Here is a 13,535-nt window from a genome sequence, read left to right as displayed (position 1 = left end):
TAATAAATTTCAAGAATTCTCGAGCTTCTTCCTCATTCATAGGCTTTTTAGTTTCTTGCACGGGTGGAATTTCTTGCTCGACCTCGACTTCGTGCATCACTGCTTTCCCTTTTTGTTTCGAGTCGCTACTTTTCTTTACCGGTTCGACTTTTTTCGAATAACAACGCCCACTGCAGGTAAAATGACCTACTTCCCCAATGTCTTCGGGCCAGGCTTGGGTTTTTCCCTTCAAAGTGCGATGATATTGACATTGTACTTCCACCAGATCGCTTTATTGTCCTTATAAGGAAAGGAGATGGTACTTGATTATCATTTTGGTTTTACCGGCTCTTTCTTCGTGTCGTAATAAATACCAATGGTCGATCAGCACTATAAAGGGGCCCTGATGATTGGCTATCAGAGACGCATACTTCTCTTTCGTTGACATCCTCCCTCATGTTAAAGACCTTGATCTCCTTATTATCCATCCAGTCTTGAAGTAACCTTTTAAAGTCCTCACATGACTGAATGTCATGTCCAACACTCTCATGAAAATTGTAAAAACTTTGACCTTCTTTTCCAAAAATTCTATCAGAATGACAGAGCAATCCTTTCTTAACCAATACCTCCCAGATTTTCTGCAGAGGCGTCCTTATTTCTGCAACACATCTTCTGACCTTCCATTCATCCTCTTTCCCCACTGTGCTCACATTCCCTTCGGTATGATTAGGGAACGGGTTCCCCGTGGCATTACGGGCACTATCAAATCGTAGGATACTCGCGTCAATGAGTCCTTGAACTCTTCTTTTGAAAGCAAGACAGTTCTCAGTAGAATGCCCCTGGTTCCCTGCATGGTATGCGCAACTAGCGTTTGGATCGTACCATTTCGGGTATGGAGGTTTAAGGGGTGCCATGTAATGGGGAGATATTAATTGCTTTTCCAGAAGTTTTGGGTACAGTTCCCTATGATACAGGAATAGAGGTGAATTGCTGTCTCTCGAGATTGGGCCTTATTGGCCTTGGTTCATTTCTGGGTTGGCTTTGAGTGGGTAGAGTGTTTTGTGGGAATGTGGTGACGGGCCTTTGGTTATTCATGGCATATACAGGGTAGGAAGGAGGTGATGCTTGGTAGTAAGGAGTTTGAGGAGGATAATAGAAATTCGGGGGTGGATAATTTCGAGGTCGAGGTTGGTTAGAATACGAATTGGGAACATAACGACTTCCAGTTCCCACCATGTGGGCTTCTGGCTCTTTCTTCCTTACGGGTGCTGCTTTTCTTGAGCCTTCTGATCCTTCCATTCTACCGCTCTTGACGGCATTCTCTATGAGTTCACCAGATATTACGATATCCGAAAAATCCTTCGTAGCACTTCCCACCAGCTTGTCATAGAATGGTGCTTTCAGAGTATTGATGAAAAGGACTGTTATCTCAGTCTTAGTCAGTGGAGGCTCCACTTGGGCCGAGATATCTCTCCATCTTTGCGATCTTGTCTAAAGGATTCTGCTGGTTTCTTCTCCATCATTTGCAAGGTCATACGATTCCGCACCATCTCCGATACATGCTTGTACTGATCGCAAAATGCTGACGCCAAGTCCTTCCAGGATCGAATCTTTTCTCTACTAAGTTGATTGTACCACCGGAGAGCTGACCCTGTTAGACTATCTTGAAAGCAATGTATGAGTAGTTTATCCTCGTTCACATAACCAGTCATTTTTCGACAAAACATGACCAAATGCGCCTTTGGACATCTTGTCCCATCATACTTCTCAAAATCAGGCACTTTAAACTTTGGGGGCAAAATCAGATCGGGTACCAAACTGAGCTCTTTGGCACCTAGTGCGGAGAAGACTTCAGTGCCTTCTATCGCTTTGAGTCTTTCCTCTAGACTCCTATATTTTGCGTCATGGTTATCCGATTTCAACTTGGCTACCTCTGCTGGGTCATCCAGATCTGGGACTAGTGGATCAGCCCCTGGGTTTGACGCGAATATTTCTTGCCCCAAATTAGTGGGCGGAGCAGATGGCATAGGTCGATGTTCCAAGCCAGTGGGTTCCCCTTGAGTATACCCTCTCTGTGTTGTATATGCGAGCGGTGGAGTAAATCCTGGGGGATAGAGTGGATCCTGATCGTAGTGAATTCTTGATCGAGATTCCTCAATGTCAGGGCTCCGCATGGGTCCTTTTCCTTTAACTAGAGCTGACATCATCTCCATCATCTTGGCCATTTGATCTCTTTGCTCGAGTGATTCCTCTCGAGATCTCACCATTAGATCTCTCGTCTCTTGTTGCGATTTGGCCAGTTGCTCTTGTAATTCTTTTTGAGCCTTTTCCATCCTTTCAATTCTCTCATTGAATTCAGCTTCCATCACTCTAGCTTGTCGGCGCGTTTTATACTGATGACGTGGTTCCAGTCTTGTGGTATTACAACTGCGAATTGTATATTTTGTCTTCAGCGACCGAGTATGGGATATGCAATGTATGGATGAATGCATGAATGAATGCACGAATGTCAAAATGTTAATATGTTAATTATGCAAGGAATGCAAAAAATTGGTGTTAATTTCAAGGTAGCCCCATATTTAGGCATTTCATTTATCAACATAGCCTATTACACAAAGTTTCCATTTTTCCAATGGTTACACAAATTTCCTAGCCACATTGCCTTGTTTCTTCACTTGTTCTAAAAACTCTGATATACTCGATCTTCGGCTCGGAGGGAATTGGCAGCTGAGGACTTCGGCTTCATCTGATAATTGGACAACTTGCATAGCCGCTTTGCGAATTTCATTGATCAAGAAGTCGAGTTGCATTTCTTTTCCTTTGAGAGTTCCTTTATACGCGTGAATGTTCCTATCGTACTGCTCACTCTTTTCTTCTAGAGCCTTCAGGAGGTTATCTAATTGTTGTTGATGAGATTGCAGCATATTTTCTAGATCTCGTGTTTTCCTTTTTAATTCTTGATGTTCAGACTGACTATTCGCCAATTCTGCAGTCACTATTTCATACTCGGCGTTCTTCCTTCTTAACTCTCACAAGCATGACCTTTTTCCTCCTCTTTCTTTGCTTTTCCTTCCGTAACTCCATTCCTCCCTTGATATTGCTAATTTCTTCCTTCCATTCTGCTGTCGACTTGCCTAACCCGCTATTCTTTATAGTGTTTCTTAATTTCTTGTTTTCCAAATGAAGGTCCCTTAAGTCGTTTCTCACAATCTCGGCTTCTCTTTGTACTTTTTCAGTTCTGGATCTTTCAACCTGAACTTCAATCTTCAGTTGATAGTTTTCTTCTTGAAGGGCACTAAGGTCTCGAGACATCTTGGCCTTTTCGCGTTCGAATTCTTGTTTTGCCATTTCTAGCTCAGACGGCGTTTCCTTCGAGAAAGGATTCTGGATGGGGTGGTTTGTTGTCGAGATTTGCTGACTATTTACCCGTTGCTTCCTCCATACGTTGTAATCTTGGGTAAGGGTATCAGCATATAAGGCTAATTCCATGAAATGAATTTCCTTCCAAGACTTTGCGTGTTTGGACTCTCTTCATATATCCTTCACCCGTGAAAGCGAACTCGAATCGTGCTAATCCTCCGATTATGGGGAGGAATTGTCGCAAGAAAATTACCTTTGGACCAATAGCGGAGCATATCCAACTCCTCCCATAACCCAAGTAAAGGTACCCAATCTTAGCTTCCACATTTGTATAGCGAATCAAGGACGGATCCGTGGTGCTCTCCATGTTATATCCTCTCTGCGAAGGTTCGAAAGACGATACCCAATGTTGCTCGTGACTTCCTTGGCCATTCTTTCTTGAGGAAAGCTTCTAGCAGGAGAATGTTTTAGAAAACATATGGAATGGAGTGCGCTCTACCTTCCGAAGTGACTCAAAATCCAAACATTGAGCAGCTCACAAGATCCGATAAATCGTCCCTCCCTTTTCTTCGACAACTACTCGGGGACCGAAGGTCTCGGCTAGGATGGTTGGGACAGGTTGATTCCTTGTTTTAACCTTTCAAGAAATCAACTATCGCCACTTCGAGATGTCCGAGAACCTTTGGGAAAATAACCGGACCATAAATGGCCAAAGCGAATAGATTTACCCTTTTCAAAGATGTCGGGATGGTTTAGAGTCAAATCTCGTAGGGAAGACCATGGAATGCAAATGGTTTCGTTCTTCTTCTTCATCTGCTTTTTCAGCCCATGCATCGGTCATGTCATGGGCCTCACTAACTTTTCTTGAAGGTCATCGGCTTAGGCTCCTTCACATATATTTTGCCGAATTGTACATTGTCGATGCGGAGTAAAGCAGCATACTCTTCTATGGTTGGAGTCATATCTTCTTAATTGAAGGTGAAACACTGATAAGCTGGGTCCCAGAACCGAACCATGGCTTGAATCAACTGTTCGTCTACACGGATGGTAATCAGGTGAGCTATATCTCCATGCCTCTCAGTGAAAATGTCTCTAGTGTCTAAACCCCACTGATTCCAAATTTGAACCAAATCTTCGAGGTTATTTTGGCGAACATTCGCAGTTATTCGTTCGGGCAAATTGGCAGCACACCTTCCCACAAGACTATCCCCGTTGTCCCTCTGAGTTTTTAAAGACCAGTCCCGCACCACGGCATTCTTCTCGGTCATTTGTGTAATTGACTCCTCCATCAGAAACCTATTTTTTGGCAACCAACCTTTAATCAGCACCTTCCTAATATGATGCTTATGATGCATGATGAAAGTAAAAATAAAAACAAACAAACTTGGTTAGTAAACATAACAAATATAATTTTCAAAACAAACTAAACTACCCAATCCAATTACTTTGCATGAACAGTGTAAATGAAAGGCAAAAGGCATTTTCCCCGTGTACTTATTTTGGTGACTATAAGCGGAGAGAGGTTCAGCATGGCTCTAATTGGATAGCTCGTATGGTTCATTATATGTAGTCTCGGTTCTAAACAGGTACTCGAATTGCTCGTACTATCATCTGCTAAGATTAGCACGAGGCCTCGGTCATAACCCATCACAGGCTCACGAGTTCAATTCGAGGGATTACATTTACTTATGCCTATGCGGAGGGACAAGTTAACTCACGAAAGCATAAGTCATATGTAACCCGAAAGTATTCACTAGCCTGTGCGGAGGGACGAGTTAACTCACGAAGGCGTAGAGTTTACTCTCACTTAAACGGACGGAGCCCGGGTAGAGAGCTCATGTTATGCGAAAATGCAAGTGCACGGTATGTGGGGAAAAACTTCACAAACCTTTACGTTTTACTTAAAAAATTAAACCGAAATTAAAACCATGAAAACTAAAAAAACAACCAGATAAGTAAGTTAGAAGAAATATTTACAACACGATACAAATGCATGAATTTTGAAAACGAGATTTTTGGATCACGACCAAATATTTACTTTGAACAAGGAAATTTGAAAGTTTTGACAAAACGTGTTTAATTCCAGACACGACTCTCAAAAAGGCTCCTCAGCGGAGTCGCCCGCTGTAGCGACGTAAAAATTTAGCTTAGCTTTCGGTTGGTCGCTAATTGTGGCGATTTATTAAACATTTGAAAACCAACTTTCGATTTTATTAAAAAGGGAGTCGCCACCGATCTTTTTCCTAGGTGTGATCGGACACCTACTAAATCATCTCTTTGAAAAGAAAATTTATTTGAACAAAAATGAAGGCCAAATTTGGGTCTACGCAAAATCGTAAAAATAGGGTTCGAGTCGGTTACATACGAGGAAGGTATTAGCACCTCGCGACGCCCAAAATTGGTATCTTGTTAAACACGTGTTGTTTTAATGTTCAAAATACGAATTCAATTTAAAATTTAATCGTGATCCGATTGGAAAGACGAGAACTTTCAATTTTAATTTTCGAGAAGGACATACCATTTTAACACGAGTCGACTAATGTTCACTCAACATAGCGATGAAATCGACGATTTAATGTTAAATCGGTATGTTACCTTGTTTATTAGAATAAATAAAATAAGGAATGTGTATAAAATATTTTTAGAATAGTGAATAGCGACATAATACGAAATGGGCGGGCAACAAAAAATGAGGGTTAGAAATACATCAAGGTATAATAATATAATGATATACTGAAAGGAATACTACATGTAAAATGTGTATACAAGAATAAAATATATGTACAAATATTATTGATAAATGTAGTAGGAATAAACAAATGTAATAATAAAATATATACAATATGATATAAAGAATAAACATATACATATAATAGAGTTTAAAATATATATATACATGGGGTAACATGAAAATATGTACGTAGAGTAGTATATACAAAATATAACTAATAATATTGAAAATACATGTCCATAATAAATAAAACATACACACGATATAATATTAAAACATTTACATATTATGTACACACATAATTACGATGTTAAAGACATATTAATATTAATAACAATACTAATATTACGTAGGGTATACCTATATAAATATATATTGAAGATATATACATATTTAATAAAATACATGAATAATACGATATTTGATATATAATAATATGTATAATAAAAATAATATATACATAATATATTCATACATAAGAAAACATATACTATGGTTAACGATAATAACAATGATGATATAAAATGTATACATACAACAACACATTCACTATATTAACAATCATAATAGTAATGGTATTAAAAATACAAAGAACAACAATGTAACATAACAAAAATATATGTAAATCTATACACATAAATAAAAATATACACTATTATAGTAATGTTAATAATAAATATAATAATAATATCAAAATATAAAAGTAAGCATAGCATTAAAATATTAGAATAAAGTAGCTGAAAATATTAAACATAAATACATATATATATATATATATATATATACGCATATAATAAAAATATATATTACTACTGCTAATAATAATAATAATAATAATAATAATAATAATAATAATAATAATAATAATGATGATGATGATATTAATAGTATAAAAATGACAAGGGTATTTAATAAAGAAATGAAGATAAACAAAAAAAGGACTAAAATTAGACTAAAAACAAAGTTGTGGGGCGAATTTGAAAATAAAAGGGAAGGATAGGGTTTATTCGAACACGCGCTAAACATTGAGGGGCCCATACAGCAATTTTCCCTAGCTACTAAAACGCTGCGCAGCGTGGGGGACCAAGATGAACTCGGGACAAAACGATGGGACCAAATTAAAAATAAAAAACCTTGATTGTAAAGTTCTAGAAAAGCGGAAGGGCTAAAAGCGAAATTAGCCCTTCCGCCTTAAAACACGTGGATCGACTGAAAGTGCGGGTCGGTCGACCGACCAGCGTTCAAACGACGTCGTTTTATGTATTATGGGGGGTCCAAAGCAGTGCGTTTGGACCCCTATATAAGCTAATTTTTGTTTTTTTTCATTTGGAGCGAAGAAAGAAAAAAAAGAAGAGGAGGAGAGAAAAGAGGAGCGGGAAAAGAGAGGGAGGGGAGCTCCGCCACGGGTTGGTCACTGCCGTGGCCGGACTGTCGTCGAAGAGATGGCTGCCACCGCGTCTTGATGGCTTTAAAAGGTAAAAATTATATTTTTTTGTTTATTATTTTCGTTATTTTTATTTTATTATTTATTTATTTATATGTATTTATGGGTGTAAAACAGATTTAAATCGAAAATAGAAAGAAAAAAAAGAAAAAAAATCACCTTAGGGTTTTGATTTCTGATTTTTGACTTGTTGATTCACTGATCTTGTATTTGAAAAATATAGTGTATGTATTAGAACTTGCCGGAAAAAAAGAGAGCTTTTACAGTTTTTTATTTGGGTTTTTATAACCCTTTTACACATATTTTTATTATATCTGTCTTGTCTTCTTCCTTGCTTGTGGCATGGGCGAACATGCGGTGGCAGAGGCATGGTGGAGCAGACGGCCGATCTTGGTGTCGAGCGTGGGGCGTGGTGCAAGTCGATGGCGGGGTATGGGCGTGGTGGGATTAGGGTTTTCGAATCTTGAGTTTAGGTTATTATTGGGGTAGTTGGGCTTGGGTTTAGTTGTTTAGGCTTAGTTTATTTGTAATGCATTTGGGTGCGAGTCTTATAAATGGCCCAAAATTGGCCTATAACATTTTATATAGTTTTTAAATAAAAGAACTAAAATTAACATATCTAGAGATTAAACTCATGTTTAATAGATTATTAGATTATAAATAAATTCTTTACTATTACACCAATAATAATTCTTGAGTAAACTTACAAAAAATAACTTTTAGCATAATATGTGTTCTCTCACCAAATTTATGTAAATAGATAATGTCACTGGTTGTGACAAGATATTTAATTTTAAAAATAGAATTTTAATATTGAAATTTCTTTTCACAAATTTGATCTCTTTTTACATGCTATAAAAAATGGCGTATCATAATAAATATTTTAAGTGTATTTAATATTTTTAATATGATGTATTTACCTATTTCATTTTTTTTACTCATAAGTTAAACTATTTTTTATTATTTTAATTTCATGCATATTGCATATGTGTTGTTATTATTATTAGTTTCAAATTTTATGTTCCATTATTTATTTTATATTATTTTTAAACACATATATGTAGTTTCTACATGCATACTGTTTATAGGATTTCTAATACTTATATTTAAGCACTTTATTGAGTTAGTCACTCGACTCACCTACTTAGTTATGAAATTATAGAAATACTCCTTTTAAATTAAAATTAATGTTATTATAATGACACTTTTATCTTTTCACATCTTATATCATCATTAAATAAATAAAATATAAATCCAAGGGTCGAATACATATCCAAAAATATTAAAATATAAATTTATTATCACGCCACCTATATTTACTCTTAAGCAAATTTTTTAAAATATACGTTTCAAATATTATCTTTCATCCACATTGTGTATATGACAGAAATATAAAATCTAAATTTCTAATACAAGTTAAATATCACTCCACCTTTATTCACTATTGAATAAATTTTAAAAGATAATAACAATATATATATATATATATATATATATAAACAAATTTTTCTTTCATCCATATCCATAATTATTTGATGCACGAGTTAGTTTTATCTATTTAATATAAATCTATAAATAAGTTTTATTTAATTAAAAACTAAAATATTCTTTAAAATAAAATAACATAATAAGTTATTATAATTTTTAATACAACAAAATATTATTAAATTTTAAATTAGGTATGATAAAATAATTAAAATAGGACTTAATATACTAATAAAATAGAAATATATAAAAATAAAAATATTTTTTACATTTAAAATTTAATTATAAATTATTATTTAAGCAAAATAAAAGAAATAGGTCTGATTTTGAATTAAGTTTAAAATTTAAAAGAAAATTAACTTAATGATCAAAATAAATTTAAATTTTAAATAACGTAAAATATTTAATATTTTATTGAATTATTTAAAGTTTTAAAATTATATTAAATTATTAAAATTTTAATATATTAATAAAAACATCCTTTAATATTACAATATAAATAAATTAAAATATTAATATCCTAGAAACTATTTTATTAATGTGTTGTAAAAATATTCAAAACGTAAAAATAAATTATATAAAAATTAATTAGCTCTGTTTATGTTTTAAAAATATATATATTAATAAAATCACTTTTGATTTTTTTGAAATAAAACACTAATCTTATATTTATAGTTTTGTATTTTAGTCTTTCCTATCATAATTAAAATTATATAATTGATTTTTCAAAAAATATAAATTCAATTTTAAAATCTATTTAAAATATAATCTTAAACAATAATAAATTTAGAATAAATAAATGAAATGTAAATTTTTTATAATTTTAAATTCTTAAAAATATGAAACTGAAACATATGTTTTATTAAAAGTTATTTATAAAATAGATGTATTTATTCTATTTATACAATAAATTAATTTTTATTTATAAATTTTTATTTTATTTTAAATATGATAACATTGTAAAATATTATTATAAATATATATTTTTACAATTATTATCATTTAGTTATGGTTCAAATTCATCTTAAATTAAATATATTTAATTATCTCTTAATTAGTGTTATAATTATATACCAATTAAAATTAAGATTTAACAGTATAAATAGATGTATTAGTTAGACATTTTTATTCAAGTAACAACTAAATAATTAAAAAAAACTTTTAATCTTATTTTATAAGCTTTGTTTCCATCACCAAAAAATTAATACATTTTTTATTATATTATACGTTCAATTATTATTATTTAATATCTGATAATTTACTATTATCTAATTTTATTATACTTGTGCAATTATGATTTTTTTTTACCATAGTCAGTGTTATGTGTTTTGAAATATTGTGTGTATCAATTAATAATTATTTAGTGCGGTTATTAACAAGAAACTAATTACCTTTTAATTTTTAAATCAAATTGATAGGTAATTAATTATTTACTTATATATGTTTAGATTTTATTTATTTATTTTAATTTATATAAAACCAACTTTTAATTATTTTTAAAAGAAAATGATGGATAATTGACTATTTAATTTTATATGTTTAGATTTTTGTAAATTAATTTATTTTTAATTATTTTTGAATTTTATAAATTAATTTTTATGTTTTATTTATTTGATCTAATCACTTAATATTTCACTATTGGTTGTTTATTATTTTATTATTTTTATTAATTTTAAAACATTATTTTATTCTCTTAAATACATTTCAAAATTAATCAATTTTTATTATAAATTAAATCTCAATTTACTAATATAAATTTATTTTTAAAATTAAAAAATATTATTTAATAAATTTAAAAATAAAAGTGTAAAATAATGTACAACCCACATAACATTAAAAATTAATTTATATATCACAAATAAAATACACAATTACCGAATAAAAGCTACCATCATCTCGTAAAATATCAGTAATTTCAAATATTCGATTCTTTCTCTCAAGTAAGCAAAAATAAGTTCACATTCGGATATATATAGATAGGAGAAAGGATAGTAAAATATAGTAGTATGATGTTATTTTATATCTCTTTTAATTATTTAATGATGTTTTAGTATTTTTAAATTTTATTAATGTTATGCACATATTAGTGAAATAAATAGTAATATAAAATATTTATTTTAATCACAAGATCGAACAGAACAATATATATATATATATATATATATATATATTTAATCTGAAAAGCATAAATAGGAAATAAAAATTGGATCGAAATTTTATATTGGTAGGTAGGCAGGAAAAACCGATTGGTAGTTGAGGTTTGTTTTCACAGTTTCCTTAAGACAGATTTGACCGCTCCTTTGGTGCTGGAGAAACATTGGCTAACTATCCCCTAGGATACAACAACGAGATAAGCACAACAGTCAATGTGAAACTAAACTTTCCATTTTCCTCCATATAATTCACAAGTGGTTTACTTTGAGCATCAATTTCTTATTCATCACTCAACCATTTTGAGCATATAATATACCGTTGTAAAGGTCTCATGGGGAAAAATATAAAACCATAATTTTATTATTCAAATCTCCACCTTTACTAATCAAGAATATGCCTTAAAGCTTCCAAAAATCATTTTTTTTCAACAATCGATACATAATTTTGGCATTTTTTAAACCTGAACCTTGAACACCAGACCCAAACCATGAACCCTGAACCAAAAGGCCAAATTTAGGGTTTATGATTCAGGATTCGGAATTCAAAGTTCAAAGTTCAAGTTAAAAAAATACTAAAATTATGTATCAATAATATGAAAAAAATTACTAAAATATCATTAAATAATTATAAATAAATACGGGATGACGTGACGCGTCTATTTCATACAATAATTTCTCAATAGAAGAATCTTTGAAAGTTTTATAATAATAGAGTAATTAAACTGTTAACTACGAACATATAACCATTTTGTAAAGAAGGAAATGACAATTAACAACCTTAATCATTCTCCCAAACTTCACCTCAATCAAATTCAAAACCAATGGAAAGGAGGGTGCATGCATGCATGCATGGCCTTAAGAGTTTTAATTCAAAATAAAACAAAACAGACAGAATATTAGGAAGAAAGCAAAGAAATGAAGGAGGGTATCATTTTATGTTTTCGGTTGATGGAACATGTTAGTTTGATGGGAATCTTTAAGGAGTAACATTCATTGAATTGGATATTTGAATCTCAAAATTTATTGGTAATTGCTTATATCATCAGTTAATTATATATTGTAGTCGAATTAATCCCGTTCATGGATAGCTTTAATAATTTATTTTGTACTAGAATGAGACTGTATAATATAATACGAGATTTTAGCAATGTGAAGATTATAGATATGAAGTTTCAAACCCTAGCATGTTCGGGCAACTTTTGGGAGGGACCAGGTGAGGGTGCGGCAGAGAAGCTGCATGCCTCTGGTTGGGACCAAACGAGTGGGGACCAAATGGATGGAGAAGAGGAGCAAACCGGCATGGCGCGGTCCCTTTTTCCCCATTGAAATGCCTTGTCTCTTTTGTCTCCTTATTCTTCTTCTTCTAATAATAATAATAATTATTATTATTATATTTAAAACAGTCATTTAAGAAATTGAATACGTACATGGAAGGCCCCATTTATTTCATTAATATTTTAATCTGTCTTCTTCATATATTTTATTAAATACTAATTTGTTTGCAAACTATATGATATTGGTAATTTACATTGTCCGTAAAAGAAAAAAATCACCAATAATATTAAGATAATGATATGTGTTCAATTTATTTATTTTTGAAATTAAAATATATCTCAATAAACACGTGTATTTAATTGAGTTAGCATTTGATACATCTTGACGGTAAATTTTTATTATTATTTTACAAGCAGTATTAAAAATTATCATAGGTCTTTTTTAAAAAATTTACTATACCCTTATAAAACACTACTCTACTTGTGAAGTCTAAGAATTCCACTAATAACGTATCAAATATTTTCTCGTATTTAATTAATTTTTATTTTCATACTCAATTTAATATCGTGATTAATTTTCAGCCTTAGATTTACTTTTAATACTCACTTTAGATAAAATAATAAAAATAATTGAGTCTACTTTTATATTAAATGTTTAAGAAATTAATGATAATAATAAGATGCTATAAACATGAGATTTGTGTAATTAGAAACTGTAATTTGTGACATATCTTATTATATATACATTTCTATAAACATAGTCCTAAAATTAACATGCTAAAAGGAAGAATTATATATAAAGGGGAAAAAAGAGATATATTAATAATTAATGTAATGAATTATCGTAATTATCCTATGAAATTTGGATTTATTGTAAAAACTAAAAGACATGGTGCAACTGTGTCAAAAGAGAATCTTGAAATTTTTGGCTGTCTAAAATCTTGAACACTTATTGGCAAAACAGCATGGGCAAAGCTTTTTTTTTTTTTCTTAATCCATTGGTTGAAATTACATGAAGGACAGTAGTTTATCTTTCATGAATCTATTAAGTTTTCATATTTATTAGGATAATGTAATTATTAGTGTTTATGTTTGACAAAGACTAAGAT

The sequence above is a fragment of the Gossypium arboreum genome, chromosome 12 (genome assembly GCF_025698485.1).
Source record: "Gossypium arboreum isolate Shixiya-1 chromosome 12, ASM2569848v2, whole genome shotgun sequence".
In the NCBI taxonomy this organism is placed as follows: domain Eukaryota; kingdom Viridiplantae; phylum Streptophyta; class Magnoliopsida; order Malvales; family Malvaceae; genus Gossypium; species Gossypium arboreum.
The sequence above is the reverse complement of the archived record's forward strand: the minus strand, read 5'-3'. Positions refer to the sequence as shown.